General features: G+C 44.7%; 1 protein-coding gene across 3 annotated transcripts in view; it reads right to left on the bottom strand.

The window, feature by feature from the left end:
* The window catches only part of MET (MET proto-oncogene, receptor tyrosine kinase), a 127,633-nt gene extending 112,140 nt beyond the window's left edge, over positions 1-15,493 (bottom strand). The window contains exons 1-2 of one of the 3 annotated variants that reach the window (XR_007244835.1): positions 15,389-15,493; positions 15,076-15,184 (exon numbers count right to left, since the gene is read on the bottom strand). The gene's annotated coding sequence lies outside the window, so the exon portion shown is untranslated. Of the gene's footprint in view, positions 1-15,075; positions 15,311-15,388 lie in introns of those variants that run through there. The other 2 variants (XM_048500644.1, XM_048500645.1) reach the window with 2 other exon arrangements.
* Positions 15,494-24,487: the final 8,994 nt, after the last annotated feature.

Genomic DNA, 24,487 nt, shown 5'->3' with positions numbered 1-24,487 from the left:
ACAGAATTGTACAGCAGGATTTCCCTGTGAGCTTTTTTTAATTAAAAAAAACATGCTGATCACAGCCAAAACTACTGTCAAAGATTGTTTGCATTTGACCATAGTCCAGACATTGCTTTTTAGAAAAGGGAAGATTCTTATTGCTGTTGTGACAAACATTATTATCATGTGTAAGTTAATCCTTATTTATATGCATGCAATACTGTGACTTGCAGAAGTGTGTTATGGTTCTGTATGAGGGCCAGGCTTATCATGAAGCAACGTGATCCAACTGCTTCAGGCAACACAATTCAGGGTAGAGTTAGGATCATTTTCGTACCTTTCAGTCTCCTACCTCTGTGTCATTTTAATAATACACTCCAACCAGGGGGAAGTACAGTGATATCAGGCCTTTTCATTTTGCATGAAAAAGTGCTTAGGGCCAGCACTAAACCTAGGCTACAAATGCAGCTTTCTTCTTCAAGTGTTATTTCACAATGTGTAGGATTTATTTACAATTATGTGGCCCTCAGGCATCTATTCTGGTCCCATTCTGCTGAAGACAGAAGGAACATGCCTTCACCTGTGCCATCTTGCTACCTATAGAGCCAGTTAAGAAACTGTAAGAATGAAGGAAGAACAGGAGTCTCTGATACTACAAGGAAGAAAAACAGCTCTGCAGTACAGCAGGGATCTCAGTTACATCAGATTTGGAAGGGTGAGCAACAGCCTGCTTCAATATTTTGGTATCAGAGTTCAAGTAAGAGGTGAAGTGGGGTTGAAGAAGCAGGGTTGTAGAAATATCTGTACATCTAAAAGAAACTTGAGGAGGAAGACTGACAAACCTCAGAAGAACAAGAGAGAGAGAAGCCAAAATAGAGGGGGAGGAACTCAATTTGTCTTGAATTTGCCAAGACATGTATAAGGAAGTTCCTATTTCATTTAACTACCTTGAGATTCATAACAGTTAACATGCTTGGGAAGGAAGGTTTGGTTCTAGCTGCAGTGTACACAGAAAACAGGAAATGTCTACAATAAGAAGGTATTTTGTTCCTTCATACAATGGATTATAAAGATGTGTCATCATGCCATTTCAGACAAACAGCTTTTTCCAAGCAGGACAGAACTTGGCTAAGTTGCCAGTGCATTTTATCACTTGTTAAAACTTTCACAGGTGGGGGGAAGGGACACAAATGTGACCAATTCAACTGAGCGCACATTCTCAATCAGTACGCAACTCAGAGGAGAGAAGGGGAATCAATTTCCAGAAGGTGAATAGTAACAACTGCAGATTTAATCAAATTGCATCTGCAACCCCCTTAGTATTTTCAATATTTCTGAAAGCAATGAGCTCAACAGTAAAGAATGAATTTCAATAAATGTCAAATATTCTGTAGTGAGGCTTAATTTTTTTAAAATTTATTGAGCTGAATCGACTTATCTGAAGCAAAAATGCAACCAAGGCACATTTAAGCAGACTGGTGCTGTTGAGCAGAGCAGACATTCCTAAGAAGGAAACAGAATGAAGAAAATAAAACCTTTACATCCCAAGATAGCACCCTAGGATTTTAAAGTGGAACTTCCTTATATGCCTAATAAAGGACTCTGAATCTGAAGTGGCACTTTCAACATGAAGAAGATACAAAGATCCACAAGCCCTAAATGTTGGTAGGGTTCATACTTAAGTGAAGGATATGACATAAGAACTAGTTTAAAATACATGCCCCCAACCCACAATAGCCCCATTCAAAAACTACAGTGAATATATGTACAATCCATGCAGTATACACTTGATTTTTTAAATACTTTGTTGAATACTTCTCACACTACATTCAACAAATGCACAGCTGAATGTTTGACAAAAATGTGTTATGTATCCAGGCACTTGTTCTGTGTTTCACCTGCAAAATGAATACATGTTGGCTCTTTCTTACACATGTACATGACCATGAGTTCACTGTAACACGTGAACAGGGCTACAGATTACTGGTGTATACTGGAAAAAGAAAATCACAACCAAATATTTAGAATAGGGATTTCTTCAGCACAGATGGAAGCAGATTTCTATAGAGAAAAGTCACCAAATAACTTGGGTGAGTCCAAATGAGCATTTGCAACACCTCCACACAAACCTCACCTTTTGTACATTAGTAGTTCATCAGTTGTTTCCCATTCACCAAAACTATTTAGGATGGTTCCTGGTCTGTTGTCCTAGTCTTCTAGATTCCTTGCCAACAAAATTTATGTCATTCATTAAACTGTGAACACCAGGTTTATGGTGGATTCATACATGCTAAGAGAACTGGAATGAACTGCTGGAGGATCAACAGTGTGTCCAGTGACCTCTACATGACCTCCTGTGTCCAGCCTGGAGTGACGTGGATGATGCCTGGAGCTCTCAAGCCTTCCACGCTGTGCAGCAAAGCTCCCTGTAGAGGCCTAAAATCAGTGCTTTGGCAATTAGCAGCAGCCTTCCCATGGCAGGAAGCCAGCAAACTGGTGAATGGGCATAGGAAAGGGGGTAAAGCAGGCCCTTCCCCTTGATCTGGGGCTGCAGGATGCAAAAGGGGCCATAGGATCCAGCTGACCTGTGAGCCTTGGCTGGGTTGCCTCCCACTCCCGTGCCAGTGTAGCTCGCTCCCACAGCCCAAGTGAGTACCTGCCTGGAAGAAATGAGGGCTGGGGAGGGCAAGGTCCTCCCCTTGCGTGAAAGCCACCACCATCCTCACTGGAGCTACCGGAGCTCACTGCTGCTGGCTCAGCCCTCTGCTTGGCCGAGAAGTCAACACTGCTCTTAGTGCCTCACCTCCGAGAGGTCATCCCTGGCGCACCCCCTGCTGCAGATGGCTCCCTGGCATCCCTGATCTGGTGGTGGCTGCTGCTGCTGCTGCCAGCTCACCCCACCCCCGAGGCTCCCTCCCTCTGCTGGGGCACTCTGAACCTTTTGCTGGCACCATCCACTCCTGCAGCATCCTGTGCCCAATACTGAAGAGCCTACTGAAGCAGGCCCTCTGAGTCATTGCTCCCATGCTGCCCAAGACCTGGTTTGAGCCTCCTGCTTCCCCAAATGAAGCCACTCCAAGAAGCCATTGCAGCGCTGGAGGCCTGCTCCTGTACCACCACTTTCTTGGACTGGTGTAAAGGTTCGCACTGCTGAACGGAGGGCTGGAAGTTCCAAGCCACATGGTCCAACCAGGAGAAAGCGATGCAAGAAGTCAAAAGAAACTGAGCAGAAGAGGGGAAGGACCATCCTGTTAGGCCTTAAATGGCAGGCAGCTGTTGCTCCACCCCACCCAGTTATCTCACCAGCCAGCGCCAGCTCGCCAAGGCAACCCTGCCCACGATGGCACCAAGGGTTGGCATGAAGCCTGTCTCTCTTTCCCCACCCCCCAGGTACCAACAGCGGCCCATTGTGAGTCATGGGCCATGCTTTTACAGTGGATCCAATTCCTTCTTGTCACTGTTGCTTGGATAGTTTAGCACTGCTTTGCTTTAATGGCAATTTTGAAAGTTCCATTTGCCAGACCAATCCTTGGCCTTCTTAGTGAATTAAGAAGAAGACAAATAGTTTGGATTTATAGATCACCTTTTTCCTAGCACCCGCACAGAGGCCTGTGAATTTAAGAACATTTAAAAAACAATCTTCCAGAATGAGGATAGGCTTTTGTTAATTACAGGCTTCTGTCACACTTATCAATTACCAACTTGCCAGTATGGGGCAATGATAAGCAGCTGGCTGCAAAACAATTCCAGACATAACATAATGACACTTCTGCCCCTGACCAATTTCAATCAGATTTCAGGTCTGGTTGTGCTATGGGACACAGATAGCATTAGTTACATTGAATGGATAGATGAAAGTTATTATCTTTGCTGACTTAATTAAATCTATCAGCACTCTTTGATACTACAGTTCACTGTATTTCATTACAGCATTTGGAAAAGGGAAAGAAGCTACAAATGTTTTGTCTGTCTATGTATGATAAGACATAGATAGTTGCCATTGGAGATACACAATCAGTTGTCTGACATCTTAACTTATCATGCCCAAGGGTTTTCTTCTTTCATGTTCCCCCACATTCCAAAGTGGGTGGGGGAACACTGGGTCACCATTTACACCACAAAGCCATTAAATAAGATCAACAAGGTCTTTGGGGTTGGGTTGGGACTGTGGCTCAATGACAGAGCTATGGCTTTGCATACAGATGGATCGGCATTCAGTCTATGGAATCTCCAGTCGAAAGAATCGAGTTATGTCAAATACTTCTACCTGAGACCATAGAGAGCTGCTTCTAGACAGAGTAGACAATGCTGGCCTTGAAGCATTATGTGTTCACTAGCAGCAAAACCCACTGCAGGAGAAATGCAATGGGCCCTGACAAAGGGTCAAAGAGGAAGCATCTCCCCAGAAAATGGGCTTTAGTGGGGCTTTAGTGTCCCTCCCGCCCCCACCCCTGCTTCCAGCATGACACTTACCTGGTTCTGGGTCTGCGGCTAAGGGGTGGGGAGGCTGTAGAGGGGAGGGTGGCAAGGTGAGCCTTGGGATGGTGGATTGGGGTAGGAGGGAATAGAGTGACTTTAGTTGAATGGAGGCTAGAAAGGTTAAGGTTCTGGTGGGGGAGAGTGGCAAGGTGAGGGTTGGGGTGGTGAAGGGTGAGAAGGTATGGGTTAGGGGGAGGGTTGAAAGGTGTGGGTAGGAGTGTGGGAGGCTTGGAATGTGTGGGTAGGGGTGGGAGAGGGTGGAAAGGTGAGGTTTGGGATGGGAGAGGGTGAAAAAGTGTGGGTTAGGGTGGAGGAAGGTAGAATTTGGGTGGATGGGAAGGCCTGCAGAACAGGGCTTTGCCGGGCCTGCAGAACAGTGGCTCCGCAGGGCTGGTCTGGGAGGGAGGGATGTGGGGGAGGGCTGAGAGTCGCTTTGGGGAGGGGGAAGGTGAGGAGGGGAACACTGGGCCTTTTGAAGTCCCAAAATTGCTCTGGGGGGCAGGGGGTGGGTGGGGGAACACTGGGCCTTTTATAGGCCCGGCGTTGCTTTGGTGGGTAGAATGGAGCCATGGAGGGCCCGACTGGGAAATTCTAGGGGTGGGGGGAAAGGGAAGGTGGGGAAGGCCTTTACCAGGCTGTGGAGCAGCTGCTCTGCAGCCTGACAACGGTCAATGGGAGTGTAGGACGTACAGGGCTTGGGCCCCTGTGTGTCCTGTATGGTAATTGGCTAAAGGTTTGTCATTGCTTCATTTGAACCCTTAGCCAATTATGTACTGTTAGAATATGTGTCCCTAACTATATGCTTCATTAACCAGGCCACCAAACACATGTCTCTGTTACAAATCAGTGTCTGAATGTGGTCATCTAGTGCAGTAGTTTACAAATTTTTTGATATGGTGATTCACAAGTCCAAATGTACTTGTTACAGTGGCCCATCCAGGTCGACCCACCCTAGGCCAACTATGACTCTAGACCCCATCAAGTTCAGCATTCCATTTTATACAGTGGATAAGATATCTTTGAGAAACCAAGACATAGCATACCTTGATTTTAGTAAGGCCTTTGACAAGGTGCCCCATGATATTCTTGCAAATAAGCTGGAAAGTTGTGAACTAGACAATGTAACTGGATTTGTAATTGGTTGACTGGAGAAACACTACTCATCAATGGCTCATTTTCATCCATGAGAGAAGTGAGTAGTGGAGTGCCACAGGGTTCTGTCCTGGGCCCAGTGTGCTATTCAATATGTTTTTATCAATGAGATAATGAAACAGAGGGCATGTTAATCAAAATTGCAGATGATTCTAAATTAGGAGGGGTAGCTAATACCCTGGAGGACAGGGGCAGGATTTAAAATGATCTGGACAGATTAGAGGCAAAACTAACAAAATGGATTTCAACAGAGATAAATGTAAGATTCTACCCATAGGCAGAAAAAATGAAATACACAGATATAGGATGGGTGACAACACTACATGTGAAAGGGATCTGACAGTCTTAGTAGACCACAAACTGAACATGAGTCAGCAGTGTGATACGGCAGCCAAGAAAGCCAATACAATTCTGGAATGCATCAATAAGAGTATAGTGTCTAGATCAAGGGAAGTAAACGTACCACTCTACTCTGCATTGGTCAGACCTCACCTAGAGTACTGTGTTCATTTCTGAGAACCGCAATTTAAGAAGGATATTGACAAGCTGGGATGGGTCCAGAGGAGGGCAACCAGAATGGTAAAAGGTCTGGAATCCATGCCCTACAAAGAGAGACTTAGGGAGCTGGGGATGTTTAGTCTGGAAAATTGAAGGCTAAGGGAAGACATGATAGCTATGTTCAAAATATTTGAAGGGATGTCATGTTGAAGAGGGAGCAAGCTTGTTTTCTGCTGCATCAGAGACTAGGACACAGAGTAATAGATTCAAGGTGCAGGAAAAGAGATTCCACTGAAACGTTAGGAAGAACTTTCTGACTCTCAGGGCTGTTCGACAGTCGAATTCACTGCCTTGGAGAGTGGTGGAGTCTCTTTCTTTGATGGTTTTAAAAAAAAAGCCTGTATGATCATATGTCAGGAATTCTTGGATTGTGTGTTCCTGCATGGCAGGGGGTTGGACTTGATGGCCCTTGTGGTCTCTTCCAACTCTATAAGTCTATCAATGATTCTAAGAAACATCACATCCTACTATGAACCCCGTGTATGTGACATTCCAAAGTACAAAGCCTATGCAAATGAACACTACATTGCAGCCTTCAAGCACTCTCTTCTGCATCAGTCCCTCTAATCTCACATAAGATTCTCACTCTAGTAACAATCAGGGTGTATTTTACTTGATTATCAATCAACATATATATGAATTGGGGGGGAAATCAACTAAAGTATGACATGGATACTGTTTCCAGAGTCAGGTCTTCGTTTCCAAAATACACATCAAAACCCTGCCTTAAATTAAGCATTGAAGTTGCTTCTTCTAGGAGCCACTTCACACATTTTGATTTTCCTAGAGAAATATTATTCTACTTAGGAAAATGTGTATGCTTATAATTTGTAGTCAAACATTATGTTTTGTTCACTGGGCTAACACAAGTAGTTGCATTCATCACGCACGACAGGGTGTTCTTTTCTCTACAAAGCGGAAATATCATTGCAGGTAAATCTCATGAAACAGCCTTCTTTTCAACCTCAATACAGTGCAAAGGGCTTAACATGGCACATGGTACAAACTGTGAAAGTACCCCTAATTTCCAACTAAGACTTTTTACCATTGGATAAGAACCACCATGCATAAAAGGGCAAGTGCTAGTCAATAGTTGTTTGCACAGAATGCTTAACACTGAATATTGTTACTGCCTTTAACACCTCCAGAGTAGACTTTAACCAAAGCCTGCATTGTGATAAGAAATAAGATTTAACTGACACATTACTGACTTTATGAGGAAGGAAATTAAAAACATTATAACAACCATATGGATCCATAAAAATTATTACTCACAGGGAGAAACTGTTAGAACAAAGAGTTTTATATTTCAAGAGGAACAGACACAAGATGCCTCCTGGTATCAAGTATTTGAGTGGAGGGGCCTCTCTCTGTCTTCTCTGCCAGATGAGTCAGAGAGGAATCTGAGGAGGCACACAGGGGGAGGGGGATTAGGAGATGTGAAGGTGGCAAATGGTGGTTAAGGGGTTGCCATCAAGGGGATCATGCACCAGGCAGAGCACAATGAGGAACCACAGCAGGCTGAGCAAGAGGTTGGGCTGCTGAAGCAGCAGCACCAAGACAGAGTCCGCCTATGCACGTAACTCTTTCTCTCCTTCTTTAGTTTTTCCATGTCTCACTGAAAAGTTCCCACTCTCTCGCCAGCCTTTTTTCCCTCTAGTTACAACCAGAAAGTTATAAGTTACTGAATGGTTCCCCCCCCCCCCAATCCAGACAGAGGCACTGCTGATCAGTACAGCTGATGTTCTACTGGTGCTGACAGTCTTGTTTTTGATGGCCTGAACTAACATCTTTTGAATACATAAAGATTCTTAGACAGATTGTTGTTTTTTTAAGAGTATAGATATAGTAACTGTATTTGGTTAATAAACTGTCCTCCCTTCTAGATTCAGCTGATCAACTACAGTAATTTATGACACCATAACCTCTAGAATGGATTCATAATACACTCTACAGGCTACAACCCATGCAATTCAGATGCTTTATCTGGTGCTCATTTGTTGACTAGGGTAAAATAATATCATTGCATAAAACATAAAGAAAGAGCTACACTGGCTACTGATTTACTTTTGGATTCAATTCAGGGGGCTGCTTATTACCTTTAAAACCCTTTGGGACATAACACATGACCATATGCAAGAAACTAGCCTTGATTCCAAATACTAGATATCAACCGTCCATTGCATAGAGGGCTCTTTGTAGGAAGTAGGGGTTTCTTTAGCAACGATCCAATGTAATAAATACTGCTTAACATTCCTCTTTAATATTGCCTTTCTAGATCACCACTCATTTAGAATAAAAAAGCTAAGTTTTTACACTGGCACTGTATTTAGTTATGGGACCTTATAAAACTGTATACAAATGTCATTTCCACAGTACAGCTCAGATTTTTATTGTAACTAGAACCCTCTGATCTATGACCCAAGGAAATCAATGGTTTCCAGTGTCCTCACAAGTAAAAGAACAACATGCAAAATTCCCATGGATGTGTGTATCTCTAAACCAAAAGCATTTCCATGATTGCAGGGTTGTGTCCAGGATAATATTGGTCCCACAGCCTCAGGTATTACTTCTTTTTAAAAATAGCAAGACTAACTGTTATCCTCTATAATACAAAAGTTTTCCTGGAGATGAATAAACAAACAATTCCAAATATTTGTTAACTCTAGAATAAACAATTTTGCACACATGCTCTTCATAAAGTTGCCTCTAGAAATTAGACTGCAATGCTGATTTGATTTCTTAAAAAGTATCTGAAACAAGAGAACACTGCAAGGTCAAAGATTCACCAACTAATGAGAATCCTTGGATTTTAAACAGCTCAATGTAGAACTGCTCTTAAGTTCTATAGGAAAAAAGCGGAGAAAGGTCATTTAATTATTCTTGTCTTTAAAGTGTCATTTACGCCGTAATTCCCTTAGGTGAAGAAATTGGTTTTAAAAAGGTTTCTGCTAACATGCTTGTGTCAGCTATTACGTATGAATTATAAAAACTTTTAAAATAATTACTAAGGAAAAACATAGAACTCTCTAGGAGAAAAACTGGCACAGTGGAAATGCAGAGTCTGAGTGATAATTACCTATGCTTGCTTAATATGTCAGCAAGCACTACTTGCAAATGGCACACTACAACTAGTATAACATTTATTTATAACACCATTTTCTGCTTTTTTCCCCAAATGAAAGTGGTTCATTTCATACAAATTCAAACATATAAACAAGCAGAAAACCAGATAATCTGTCACTGTCAGACAGAAAGGGGACCAAGAAGTACAGCTGTCACTAGTCTCCACAAAACCTACAAAAATGTACCTAGGTAGGCATCCCTGGATAGGGAGTTTCAAAAATCCCATGCAATTACCATGAAGCCCCACATCCACAGATGATGATGATGACGATGATGATGATTTTTTATTTATTGTGTATACCGTCCTCCCCTGAAGGGCTCTGGGTGGTTCACATCATATAAGTAGAGCACAATTTAAAACATCAACAATGTACAATATAAGAACTTACGGCTCTATTAGAATTAAACAAAAAAACCCCCATAAAACACAGCATTCCAAAATACAGTTTCTTGCATCCAGTCACTAAACCCTCCGCCGGTGTGGGGTGGTAGGTCCCTCAGATGTTATGGGGACCACCAGAAGGGGGACTACCAAAGGGTGCCACATCAGCAGCTGGTCCCTCCAAAGGCCTGGTGAAACAACTCAGTCTTACAGGCCCTGTGGAATTCACCAAGGGCCCGGACAGCTGGAGGAAGAGAGTTCCGCCAGGCCGGGGCCAGAGCCATAAAGGCTCTGGCCCGAGTGGAGGCCAGCTGCATCATTGAGGGGCTGGGGACCACCAGTAAATTGGCCTCCGCCGAGTGCAGAGGCTGAACCAGGACATATGGGGTAAGACGGTCCAGAAGTAACACATCCTAACAACAAGGTGGGCAGCCAGGGCCTCTGTTGCTAATCTTAAAGGACATACTGATAAATGGCCATGCATTCTCTAAGATAGACCAAAACCAGATGCACAGGGCTTTAATTTTTTAAAAACTTTTAACTTGACCTCAAAAACTAACATTCAGCCAGAGCAACTTTCATAGCATCAGTGTTGAACAATCACAGATGGCTACCCTAGTGAAAAGATGGCAGCCATTTTCGGAAGTAGCTGTAGCTTCTGAATACTTTCAGGGGAAAGACTGAAATAGGACCCAACGACTGACTCAAGCCTACAAAAATGTGAATGATGGTTTCCAAATCCTGTTTCTCAGAACAGCCTAGTCAGGAAAACTTGATGAAACATCCTCAAGGTAGCAGATGATCATGTTTATCAAACACGTTATCAGAGGAAAGAATGGGAAAGGGGCAGGCAGCTGTTAGCACATACCTGCTGAAACATGCTTCATATAAAGCACATACACAACCTTCACACATCAATATTACAGAGCAATAGCTCATACAATATGAACGCTGTGTTGTACCTATTTACTGCTATAACTATAAACAGTTACACATTAAAAATACAATCACTTCTATACCAGTTTGAACTCAGTCTTTTCCTTTGTTCCCCATCTCTTCCAAATATACACTTCTAAGATGTAAATAGCATAGATTTCACTGAAATTATTTTCCAAGTAATTGTGTTTGGAGTCAGATCTTTAGGGTGTAAGCCCTTCTCTTCCACCACCATTGATGTTCCTGCTGTGAACTGTTGGCTGCTACAGATTATAAACCAAGATTTAATAAATACCGTATCTACTCATGTATAAGTCTACCGGCACATAAGTCGAAGCACTTAATTTTACCACAAAAAACTGGGAAAACTTATTGACTCATGTATAAGTTGAGGGTGGGAAATGCAGCAGCTACTGGTAAAATTTCAAAAATAAAAATAGATACCAATAAATTACATTAATTGAGGAATCAGTAGGTTAAATGTTTTTGAATATTTATTTCAAAGAAAAACAGTAAACTAGCTCTGTAAGTGGAAAAGAGGGTCAACAAAAACAATATAGTCTCAACAATAACTTTAAAAGTACAAAAACCTTAGCTCAATCAGCAACCAAGCTAAAACCCAAGAGTTAAAATCCTTCAAAAGTGGATTTTGGGTCAGGGGAGGAATGTTTATGGTAGCAGTACCAACATTTCAGAGTATCTTTAGGAGCCCCTCCTGATGATACCACCCAGGTTTGGTGAAGTTCGGTTCAGAGGGTCCAAAGTTATGGACCCTCAAATTGGTAGCCCCATCTACTACTAGCTTCCATTGGAAACAATGGGGGATGGGAGAACCCATTTTGGGGGTCCGTAACTTTGGACCCCCTGAACCAAACATCACCAAACCTGTGTGGTATCATCAAGAGATTATTCTGATGATACCACCCAGGTTTGGTGAAGTTTGGTTCAAGGGGTCCAAAGTTATGGACTCTCAAAATGTAGCCCCATCTACTATTAGCTCCCATTGGAAACATTGGGGGATGGGGCACCCAATTTGGGGGTCCACAACTTTGGACCCCCTGAACCAAACTTTACCAAAATTGGGTGGTATCATCAGGAGAGTCTCTTGAAAAATCCCTGAAATTTTAGTGCAGCTAGCCTAAAAACTGTGCCCCCTGGCGGCCGACAAAGTAAAAACCCTAAAATATTTTTAAAAATACACCTCACTCGTGTTTAAGTTGAGGGGGGCTTTTTCAGCACAAAAAATGTGCTGAAAAAGTCAACTTAGTATATAAAAATCAAGTGCAGCATCCAATTGAGTGCAATAAAATGACCTGAGACCAGTACTTTCATAAGCAAGAATACTGTAGTTGTGTTCCATATACCGAACTAACCAGCACACTTGCATTGACCAAAATAACCTCCTTGTCTTTAATGAGCACTGCAAACATAAGCAAAACTGCACCTAAGTTGCCAGCAGAATTCACCAGGCTTCAAAACATGGATTTTAATATAGAGGGTAGATGTTTCATGGCATTTTTTCCCTTTAAAATGATTTTAAAAATAAGTTTTTAATGCTATTTATCACCCTACACACACTAATTTAGGAGACAGCATTTTCTGCTGCTGTTAAAGTTTTCTAAACTATTCACAAGCATGTCTCCACTTGAAGCTTCCAGGTTTGGCAACTGCTAGTTTTTGGGTTGTGTTTCTTTCTGTTCTGAGAAAGTTCCTCTATCTGAAAGTCTGATAATATTTTGCTCAAACAAAAGATTAATCTAGAACGAGCCAGAGAAATGCAAACCAGCATACATTTTACTAACATGTGCACTAACCTTAGCCTCTCGAGAGACTGAACTAGGTCTTAATAAATTGTGACATTCTTACAATTTTTCTTGCCACAGTACTGTTAAATTCCACTTGCAAAGGTAGATCAACTTGAGTACAGCAGTTTGGCAATATAAATATTTTGGCTGCAAGCCACATATCATGTACTATTAAGAATACTGCCACAGAATCAGTGTAGATGTCTATGGGACTATCCTGGAGTAACAATATGAGATATAAATTCATGTTTTAAGTCTGACTGATGGAATTCAAGAGTGGACTGTAATCCAAGAAGACTACTAGCATGAAACCCAGGGGCTTCTGGTAGTCTAGCCACAAAGTGTGTAACAGGAAATAAATCCAATCCCTTCTTATAAAGGGCAGATAAAGATGTTTTCCTCCTCAGAAACCCACCAACTATACTCAGGGTTTTATACATACCCAGGGGAGTACCACCCATGGGGACGGGGTGTGTGTTAAATCACTCCGGGCGCAATGGTGGGAGTTGCGAAATCACCCCCACCCCCCTCCTTTTCCACGCCAGCACAACTCAGAAGAGCTGGGTCAGGGAAGGGGAGACACTTAAAGACAGAGCCAGCCGGCTGACAGGAGCCGGCCTGCTGCTGCGGCGCCTGTCCAATCCGTCTCCTTCTCTCGCCAGGCCCTCGAGGGTGAGGATGTCTCGGATGGGCACTGTGGTGGAGGGTTGGCTTCCGAGCCGCCCACCATGGCACCCTACCCCCACTCCACCTCCCTGCAGGCCAGCTTCTGCCAGGGCCTGGAGAGGGCAGATGGCGACCTGCAGGGAGGTGGGAGGGCGGCTCAGGGGGGGTAGCTCGGACAGGTGCTGCAGCAGCAGACCAGCCCAGGAGCCAGCCTGCCACTGTGGTGCCTGTCTGAGCCACCACCAAACCCCACCCCTGAGTACTGGGGCCAAGAGCAGGTGTTGTCCCCAGGCGCCGTCCCCCCCCCCCCAATACGCCTCTGTACATACCAGACTAAGAGCAGGACACATTCACAAACTGTTGCCAAACTATATTTCTCAAGACTAAAGGTGCTGTTTCAGGAAACCTGGTGGTTAAGCAGTTACCTGAAGGCAGGTTGAAAAAACCCTCTCCCTCTGGGTAAGGCTGACTGAAAATGTGTGTGTTGAATCAGGCACCTCCTTTGCTAGCTTTCTTTCCTACCATCAGGCTGAGTCACATTGCAGGTTGCCAAAAGGCCTCTGTAAGCAGCCCTACAGACCTTTCTCTCTGTGTGTTGCCTCCCCCTCTTCCACTTCTCCTGGGGAGAGTCACTCCTGAATCATCCAGGATCTCCTTTCAATCATCTCATAGAAAAAGAGATTTGGCTTCTTCCCCAAGAACTCAGCATGTCCTCTTAACTCCACATGAACAGATCCAACAGTTTCCCTTCCACTATAATTCAATCAGAAATCAAAGCCATTACATCGTATTTCAACACTGCAGGCAATTTTTAAAAATAAGCAGGAACAAGTGAAGACCACACTATGGTTTCCTGGGTAATTCTACCTATGCTCAGAGGCAGTCTCATTTAGTATTAGCTAGCACATTAAAAACTTGAACCTTGACATAGACAGACAGACACTGAATATAGCCTTACACCTGCTAAATTATGACTTCATGTGAACAGAAATCACCCTAGATTTGGCAGATTAGGAATGTTTGGTTTCAGTTAGCTTAAACTGGAGGAACTTTTCCTAGTACTCCACTGCAGCAATACAATCCTATGCAGTCACTCCAGTCTAGCCCAATGAAACCCCAAATCTGTAGTCTTGCATGGAGCTGTGCTGTAGGAGTGTTCCAAGCAACAACCATATGTTCAAGAAAGCTGCACTGATCTCTGATGACTAATTGTTAAAACGACCTGGCTGCTCCCCCACCTGATTTAGAAGCCACGCCCCTTAGCCTCAGCCCTGCAGGACTAAGCCCCTTTCACACAGGGTGAGAGAAACACACCCATCACCAAAACTGAAGAGATTTTCTCCTATTGTGCCACTGCATATGATCCAGAACTGATTCCTGGCCCAGAGATTCCAGCCGAGTCCAGGCATTTTTCCAGAGCAGAGCCTGCCAAAAAGTTCCAGCCGCTGGTTTCCTTAGAAATCAACAGCCACAGCCTACTGTGCGTAAGGCATCAGCAACCAGAGAAACAGCGGTGGTCGTTCAGAAGGGAACAATCCCGTTCCCACTATTTTAAAACACATATTCCCTCGGACAGGCTGAAGCGGAAGATACCAGAATTCAAACCTGCCCACTAAGCATATCCTTTGATCTAAAAGAAGCCCTGGTGTCAGACAGGAGAGGGGAATGAACTCTGCCTATGCTCAGAGGCACTCACCTTCGTATTTACTCCTTGGCATCGAACGCGAGAGCCGTGGATCGCTCACGGGCTCCCAGAAGAAATCAACTAACGCCGCAAGCGGAGTGTCCACGGAAGGCTGTGCACACTCATTCCGCGAGTCAAACCTAGCATAGGAACATACAAGACTGGGCTGTGTCAGGCGACGAAAAAGAGCAAGCGGCTGGTGCACCGCAACGGCATTCTTCCCCTTCACGCCGGTTTGCATTCGCAACGCTCACACGCACGCACGCACACACTCCAGGGATCTTTCTAGGGATTTTCGGCCGTACCTTGTGCTGAGAAGGCAAGGGCGCAGCTGGGTTCTCCACATCTGGATTCCTTCGTTTACGGTCCCACCAGCAGCACGAAGCCGCTGCCGCTGCCCTGCAAGCCAGCCACCTGGAGAGAAGGAGGAAGTGCAGACGCCGCCGGCGCTGCCTGAGAGCACTTGCGGACCGGGCTTGGCCCCGGGGGTCGTTTTCTCTCCCCCTCCCCGCCCTTCTCTTTCGCCCGCTCCTGTGTCGCTTCCCAGCGGCAAACCCGCCACGGCCCCTGTGCGCCCCTCCCTTCCTGCGCGGCAGTCCTGACCTGCCGGTGACTCACCAGAGCACGAGTCTTCAGCCTCGGCAGGGGAGGGGACGCGCGGCGAAGAAAGGCGGCCCCATTCCGCGGCGCCCTCCGCTCGTCTCCCCCGGCCGCGACACGTGGACCGGCTTCCCGCCCCCTTCCCCGCAGAACGGGCAGACTGCGCCGTGATCCTGCGCTTCCCGCCAATTCTGCTCCTCGTTGCCTCTCCTTCCACCACCCCACCCACCCACCCCCCGGCCAGGAGAAAGGCGATTTCCCAGGACCTGGGGAAAAACACACGTTAAGAAGAGCTGCGCTCAGCTATTGTTAACAAATCTCTCATTGTGCTGAGAGGAGCCAGCGACTGAGCTGCCTTCCCCTCAGCAGTTTCCCCCATGCGGAATGCCTGCCCAAATGTTGCACAACTCGTGCCCTAAGAACATTTCTTGGTTGGCGTGTACAAGTAGCCTATAGGCGACTGCCCTGAACTCAGGCCACCAACTATTATCATGGCCGGCCCATCAAAAAAGTCGGACATGAAAGCCGCAGTTATGGCCACTGCTGTAGGGTTTTCAAGGCAGGAGAGATTCAGACTGTCTCCTTGTCATACCCTTGGTATTCCTTTGAGATCTCCTATTCAAATACTAGCCAGAGTCAGGGCTGAGGGTGATGGGCCCAAGGTCTCCCACTCCCAGCAAGCTTCCATGGCACCAGTGGGATTTCTCAGTCCAGCACTTTAACCACTGCACCCCATTAGATTTTTCATTTAGGTAGAACTTTTTATTATAGTACAGAATTTACAAGTTTCAGGCATACATCTAATGAGGCCCTTGTACCCTAATGACCATAACTTTAAGAAGGTTTATGGTCCTTTCTATATCAAAACAAGAAACAAACATGAAAATCATGTGACCGTAGAAATAATATTGTTTTCCGCTTGTATCTCGAAAAGTGGTGACTTCAACTCTCTAAGCACCTTGCACTTACACAAAACAACAAGCAGCTCTTTTTATATTAGAGATCTTAATGAATGTTTATATTGCCAGTGCCTCATTGAAGAGCACATTATTTTACAAATAATCTACTCTCTTGGTCTCTTCTCACAAGTAAATTCAAGCAAAAAATCTGATCCTTCATTTAAACATTTATGGGTAACCTTTGCTCCTGAGATAATACAATAGATACCTGGGAAAATTAAATTTGTATTCTCTTTGTTAAGTCTGTCAAAGGTGAACATTTGCTCCCAGGGACCCAGACTTAAATCACCTCATAAACATCATCAAATAGCCATCTATTTGTGGATACATTACTCCCTAGAGGAATGACTACTTAAGTATTAAGCATATGGACTGTTCTGCCTACAAACCTCTGTAAGTTACATATTGCCCTGAGCTAGTGGCTACTGCAATGCAAGAATGCTCCACTAGTAAAAATGAAATCCTTGGGGACTGTGATGACAGCCATTTGGTAACTGAATCATTGCCAAGACATGACTGGGCAACTAGAACAGCTTGTAAAATATTTTGTAGGCTCGTTCTTTGTTTAATCTTATCTAAAATCTCCACTTGTATTAGGGAGATGTAAGGAAACTCAGAATCAGGGAAAGCTGGTCACCGTTTCGCAAGGATGTTGTACAAAAGTCTGCCACAATTTCCATCCACCTAGCCAATCCCATTCCAGATTTTTCTGTCATCAGACCTTATCTGTAGGAAAGTTTAGTAAATTAACCTAGAGATTATTAAGGCATACAATTATGTGCATATGTTTAAACTGTAGACAGAGCTGTTGGTCAGATAGCATATCTGATATTTGCATAAATCTACAGAACAGTTTAACCACACCAACAGAGCAAAAAACCTATACAATATTTCAGCATTCAGTGATCTAGGGAAGTTGCAGAAGGAATCTGCCAGAGGCTACATGTTCACCTGCTTCACTCCCCTAACCCATATAACGTCAGTGTACAGAAAGCCAGTCTCAGCACTGTTTAGAAGCAGCTGTGTTTGTGAGCTATTTATTTTGGGAGGGATAAGGTGTGCAGTATATTTAGTCCTTCCCTCTGCACAAGGAACTGGTTGTTTACTTAAAAAACAGCAAAATGTATCCTATAAAGATTTGCGCTGCAAGGATACAGCAATGAATTGAAATCCAATGGGAATTCCTTGACCATACCTCATCTGCCAGGACTTGCTTAAAACAGATGTTTGGTGTGGAATGCAGATCTGAGTGTAATTGATATCAGGGATTATGAGCATAGAAGCAATGGTGCAATAGTTATTCCATATTAAAAATTAACCCAGGTCTGACTATTTTGTCAACTTATCAAAGCTATTCCTTTGTAAGAACAATTTTCATTCTTGTTCCTGGAGTCTGTTGGTATGTATTTGAAGCTACACATTCACAGACAACTGGTAAACTGAGCCAAATTTAGCTGCCCTGTCCATAACTTCCCCATAATTTTTATCTTATTCTCACTTTCCCTCTCCAGAAATAAAAGAAGGAAATTAAATGAAACAAAAATGCTGCTCCTTACAACCTGCCTTCCTCACAACATCCTTGTGGTATATTGGCTCTCCATTATGAGTTAAATTTTCCTACATGGGAGATGGAGACTCAAGGAACTCCTGGCACTCAAGGAACGTGTGCGTTCTCTTGAAGCCAAGGTGGCAGACCTGGCGAAGCTGAGAGAGGTAGAGAGGGCAACAAACGAGGCTTTCGGGGACAAAATTAGATATGAAGGCAAGAAGCCAGCAGGGGGGTGGGGGCTTTCCAGTGTTTGCACTGAGTGTCACATGTATGACTATCTGCCACTAGGGCAGAAGTCATGGGTGTGCCCTCGCTGCAATGAGCTCCTGGCACTCAAGGAACGTGTGCGTTCTCTTGAAGCCAAGGTGGCAGACCTGGCGAAGCTGAGAGAGGTAGAGAGAGCAACAAACGAGGCTTTCAGGGACCTAGCAGCCGGGTCCCACTCCCAAGGTGACATCTCTTCAGATGTCATGGAGAATGAGAGTCTGGGTGACGGAGGGTGCCCGTCTGAGGTGGGGGAAGATGCTCCCTTAGATGGGACCCCTTCCTTAGCTGGTGGTCAGATATCCTCTTGCACTGAGGATACCACTCGGGGAGGTGGGGGGCTCCTTGTAGTGGGTGATTCGATTATTAGGAATATAGAGAGTTGGGTTTGTGAGAGGCGTGATGACCGCATGGTGACTTGCCTGCCTGGTGCGAAGGTTGCAGATGTCACGCTTCGTCTAGTTAGGCTATTAGACAGTGCTGGGGTGGAGTCAGCAGTTGTGGTCCACATTGGTACCAATGACATTGGGAAATGTAGCCGGGAGGTTCTGGAAGCTAAATTTAGGCTGCTAGGAAAAAGGTTAAAATCCAGGACCCCCAAGGTGGCGTTCTCCGAAATGCTACCTGTTCCACGCGCAGGGCGAGCTAGGCAAGCGGAGATACAGGGTCTCAATGCGTGGATGAGAAGGTGGTGTAAGGCAGAGGGTTTCAGCTTTGTCAGGAATTGGGGAACCTTTTGGGATAAGGCAGGCCTGTACAAAAGGGACGGGCTTCATCTTAACCAAAGAGGAACCAGGCTGCTGGCGCTCAACATTAAAAAGGTGGCAGAACAGCTTTTAAACTGATCCCTGGGGGAAAGCCGACAGGAGCTGAGGTGACTTCGGTTTGGAATACAGAGTCCATGGGGATGCAGACAGAGAGGGAGGTTTTTCTAAATCAACAGCATACAAGCGAGGAGCATAGCAATGTGATAAGTGATAGTGTCTACAAAAGGCTAGAGGGCAAAACACATAAATCACAAGTTAGGGACAGAGACAGAGTATACAAGTGTCTCTATGCTAATAGTAGAAGCATTCAACCTAAAATGGGGGAGCTGGAGTACAGAGTTTTGAAGGAGGACATTGATATAGTGGGCATCACAGAGACATGGTGGAATGAGGAGAACCAGTGGGATGCTGTTATCCCAGGTTACAGGCTCTACAGGAAGGATAGGACAGGGCGTATTGGGGGTGGGGTGGCCCTCTACATCAAAGAGAGCATAGTGTCACATAAAATAGACAATGCAGGGGGAGCTGATTCCTCTACAGAAGCACTGTGGATATCAATTCCAGGGGTGAAGCATAGTTTAACATTAGGAATATATTATCGTCCCCCTGACCAAAGTGCACAAGAGGATTCTGAGATGGAAAAAGAAATTAGAGAGGCCAACAAAAGCAAAAACGTAGTGGTAATGGCCTATTTTAACTATCCCCATATAAACTGGAAAAATGCATGTTCAGGTCATAGTAAGGAGAGAACATTCCTGGATATGCTAAATGACTGTGGCTTAGAGCAGATGGTTGTAGAACCAACCAGGGGAGAGGTGATCCTAGATCTAATTCTATGTGGGACTCAGGACCTGGTGCGGGAAGTCAGTGTTGTTGAGCCGATAGGGAACAGCGACCACAATGCTGTCAGATTCAGTATCTCTGCATGCGAACAAGTGACAACTACTAATGTAGTTAAGTTCGCCTTCAGAAAGGGAAATTTCTCAAAGATGAGGAAGCTGAAGGGGAAAATCAAGAGAGTCAAAAATGTCCAAGGTGCTTGGAGGTTATTTAAAAACACCGTCTTAAAAGCTCAGCTGGAATGTGTTCTGCAGGTTAGGAAAGGCAGCGCACAGTCCAAAAGAAAGCCACCATGGTTAACAAGGGAGGTTGAGGAAATTATTAGGAAAAAAAAGATGTCTTTTAGAAAATGGAAGTCCAACTTAACTGATGAAGAATACCAGAGAGAACACAAATGGTGGCAAAAGAGAAGCAAGTTAGCTGTAAAGGAGGCAAAAAAGGATTATGAGGAACGCATGGCTGCGAACATCAAGACTAGCAACAAACAGTTCTTCAAGTTCATCAAAAGCAGGAAGCCAGCTAGGGAAGCGGTAGGCCCATTAGATGATGAAGGAACAAAAGGTGTGCTAAAAGATGACAGGGAGATTGCAGAGAAGCTGAATGAATTCTTTGCATCTGTCTTCACCCAAGAGGAGATGAGGAAAATTCCTGCACCTGAACCAAGCTTCTTAGGAGGTGAATCCGAGGAACTAGCGAAGATAGTGGTAGACAAGGAAGAAGTTCTGGCAGCCATTGATAAACTAAATGCTACCAAATCCCCTGGCCCAGATTGCATTCATCCAAGAGTTCTTAAAGAGCTCAAGCATGAAATTACTGATGTTCTCACATTAATATGCAACTTATCCCTGAAATCAGGCTCCATCCCTGAAGACTGGAAGATGGCCAATGTCACACCAATTTTTAAGAAAGGATCTAGGGGGGACCCAGGAAATTACAGGCCAGTCAGTTTGACATCTGTTCCTGGTAAATTAGTAGAATCTATCATTAAAGATAAAATTATTAAACATGTAGAAAAGCAAGACCTGCTGAGGAAGAGTCAGCATGGCTTTTGTAGAGGCAAGTCCTGTCTTACAAACTTACTAGGGTTCTTTGAGGGTGTAAACAGGCATGTGGACAGGGGTGAACCAGTGGACATTGTCTACTTGGATTTCCAAAAGGCTTTTGACAAAGTTCCTCACCAGAGACTGTTGAGAAAACTCAGCAATCAAGGAATAAGAGGGGAAGTCCTCCTATGGATTCAAAACTGGTTGTGAAACAGGAAGCAAAGGGTGGGTGTAAATGGGAAGTTCTCACAATGGAGAGATGTAGGGAGTGGTGTCCCCCAAGGATCCGTTTTGGGACCAGTGCTCTTTAACTTATTCATAAATGACCTGGAAGTAGGGGTGGGTAGTGTGGTGGCCAAGTTTGCAGACGATACCAAATTATGTAGGGTGGTAAGAACCACAAAGGATTGCGAAGAGCTCCAAGCGGACCTTGATAAATTAGGTGAGTGGGCTAGGAAATGGCAAATGCAGTTCAATGTAGCTAAATGTAAAGTGATGCACATAGGGGCAAAAAATCCAAACTTCACATACATGCTACAGGGGTCAGTGCTATCAGTCACAGACCAGGAAAGGGATTTGGGCGTCTTAGTTGATAGTTCCATGGGAATGACAACTCAATGCATGGCAGCTGTGAAAAAGGCAAACTCTATGCTCGGGATAATTAGGAAAGGTATTGAGAATAAAACTGCAAGGATTGTCTTGCCCTTATATAAAGCAGTGGTGCGACCGCACTTGGAGTACTGTGTGCAGTTCTGGTCGCCACATCTCAAAAAGGATATCGAAGAGATAGAAAAAGTGCAGAGAAGGGCAACGAGGATGATTGAAGGATTGGAGCACCTTCCTTATGAGGAGAGGCTGCAGCGTTTGGGACTCTTTAGTTTGGAGAGGAGACGTCTGAGGGGGGGTATGATTGAAGTCTATAAAATTATGCATGGGGTAGAGAATGTTGACAGAGAGAAATTTTTCTCTCTTTCTCACAATACTAGAACCAGGGGGCATTCATTGAAAATGCTGGGGGGAAGAATTAGGACTAATAAAAGGAAACATTTCTTCACACAGTGCGTGATTGGTGTTTGGAATATGCTGCCACAGGAGGTGGTGATGGCCACTAACCTGGATAGCTTTAAAAGGGGCTTGGACAGATTTATGGAGGAGAAGTCAATCTATGGCTACCAATCTTGATCCTCCTTGATCTCAGATTGCAAATGCCTTAGCAGACCAGGTGCTCAGGAGCAGCAGCAGCAGCAGCGGGCCATTGCTTTCACCTCCTGCATGTGAGCTCCCAAAGGCACCTGGTGGGCCACTGCGAGTAGCAGAATGCTGGACTAGATGGACTCTGGTCTGATCCAGCAGGCTAGTTCTTATGTTCTTATGTTCTTATGAGAGATGGCAAACCTACTATGGAATTCCCCAGCATGTAGCCCATGGGCACCATGGTGTCCACCAAGAATTTTTAGATAGTGGGTATGGCCAGGTGAGCTTCTGATTGGCTATGCAAATTAAAATCATGTTGTCTTGGTGCTAGCTACCATCAAAGTGTTTGTTCTCTCTCTCTCTCTCACTCCTCTTTCCCAATGCATTTTTAAAAATTACTTTTGGTCTCCCACACTTGGACTTACGTTGTATGTTGCTATACCTCTGTGCCCACCTCCTTGTGTCAAAATGCTGACAGTGCCCACTGGCTGAAAAAGGGTGGGGATCCCTGAGCAAGAACTTGTACAGAACACATGTTCCCCATGGAATTTATATCAATATTTATGACTGCAGTTGTACAATTTTAGCATTTATTATGAACACCCTTCCCCCCCCCCCCCCAAAAAAAAGGTTGGGTTCTTCATTTCCAGAGAAGGATGCATGCACAAATGAGAAATGTGCAAAGAGGACTAATATCATAGAGAATGAGCACTGCAATTAAATATACTAAAAATGTTGCATTCTCTGAGTACCTGCCTTTTTTCCTGACTCAGAGCTATTGATAGACATTTCTAGATGCAGGAACCAAAAGGAGGGAAGCTCCAGATTTATCTGGATTGAGTCTGCTTCACTTTAGATTATAAATTGCTCACAGTCTCTTCCAAAGACTGGTGAATAATTTAATGAAGGAGATGGGTGGCGTTATTGATATTTGCTTGCATTGATGACACTGCAGACTTCAATTCCTCCGGGGGACCCCATTTTGAGCAAATGAGAGCTATATTGAAACGAATCCAACAAACTAAGTGAAGTTCAAATACAAAACTGGCCTGGGATAAATTGTTTAATTGGACCACAGACTGGGCCAAAGAAAATTTAGCTGGGAAACATCAGAGGGAGCCGAGCCACCATTATAAACTGGTCAATAAACAATGCAAAGAAACAAATACAATGCTTGTAGCGCATGGTTAGTGACGACTGCTATTTTATAAACAATTCTAATGCTAGAATTGATCTTTGGGATGGGGGTGGATGTGGCCTTGATAACTACAGATAGAGTGCCGCGGTCAAGACCACTTTGTTCTGAAGGCCTTGGTGGACATAAATCCCCACCCCCTGTCTACGCAATGGACTTATTTATGCCTGCTTATGGAGACTCATGCATCCAATTGGATCCAAAGCCCACCGATGGTTCCCTGGATGTGCTGTTGGAGGCCTGGAATATCCAGCTCCCTGAAGCCATAAAAGGGATCACTCCCTGACACACTCTCCACCCCCATGCCAGACTGACTTGTTGGTATACTGAAGAGCTTAAACCAGTGATGGCGAACCTTTTTAAGACCAAATGCCCAAATTGCAACCCAAACCCCACTTATTTATCATAAAGTGCCAACCCGGCAATTTAACCTGAATGCTGAGGTTTTAGTTTAGAAAAAAACGGTTGGCTCCCTCTTCCTCCGCCACACCTGCTCGAGCAGGGGCCAGCCCTGTCCAGCAAGTTCTGTGTGCACTGCTCTGTGCCTCACTAGCATCTCTGCCTCCTCTGCGCCCCCCCCCCCGGGCAGCAGCCACGCGGAGCACAGGCACCAGGCCCACCAGCCGAGTCCTCCCTGCTCACCGCAGTGCTTGCACATCGTGCTCAGTGGCCCAGGCCAGCCTAGATGTGTGTGTGGGGGGGCCCACATGACGAACTCTGCCCCCACACATGACGAACTCTGTGTGTGCGTGCCCACAGAGAGGGCTCCGAGTGCCACCTCTAGCACCCGTGCCATAGGTTCGCCATCACTGGCTTAAACTGATGAAAAGGGAGCTGAATGACTGGAGTGAGGTTAGTGGTGAAGCCATGATGAAGCCACAAAAACATACAATGTTTATGAAAGCCTATGAGATGGCAGTGAAGCCAGCAAAGAAGAGATTCTATTCATCCTCAATTGTGTACACAAGCTCTTGTCCAGCTCAAATATTTAAAGTGATTTGATATTTAACATTCCCACCGATGTGATCTAAAATTAATGATCTGGCATCTGGCTGTGAAGCTTTCACAAGCTTCTTTGCAGATAAAGTCCTGTTGCTCCACCACGACCTCCTACTGATGATTGAAACAGTAAGGGAATTGGGGGTCCCTTGACCATCTTCTGGTCTTGTATTGGATCACTTTTATGCAGCTCTCTCCATCCAAAGTTGACAGAGTGTTTGCAGCCTCAAGAGGTACCACTAGCTCTCTGGATCCATGTACCTCATGACTGCTGAAGGCCAGCCTTCAGGTGCTTTGGGTCTTCCTG

Source organism: Sphaerodactylus townsendi, linkage group LG06, assembly GCF_021028975.2.
Source record: "Sphaerodactylus townsendi isolate TG3544 linkage group LG06, MPM_Stown_v2.3, whole genome shotgun sequence".
NCBI lineage: Eukaryota > Metazoa > Chordata > Lepidosauria > Squamata > Sphaerodactylidae > Sphaerodactylus > Sphaerodactylus townsendi.
Note: the sequence above shows the minus strand (reverse complement) of the source record. Positions and strands in the feature narration are given on the sequence as shown.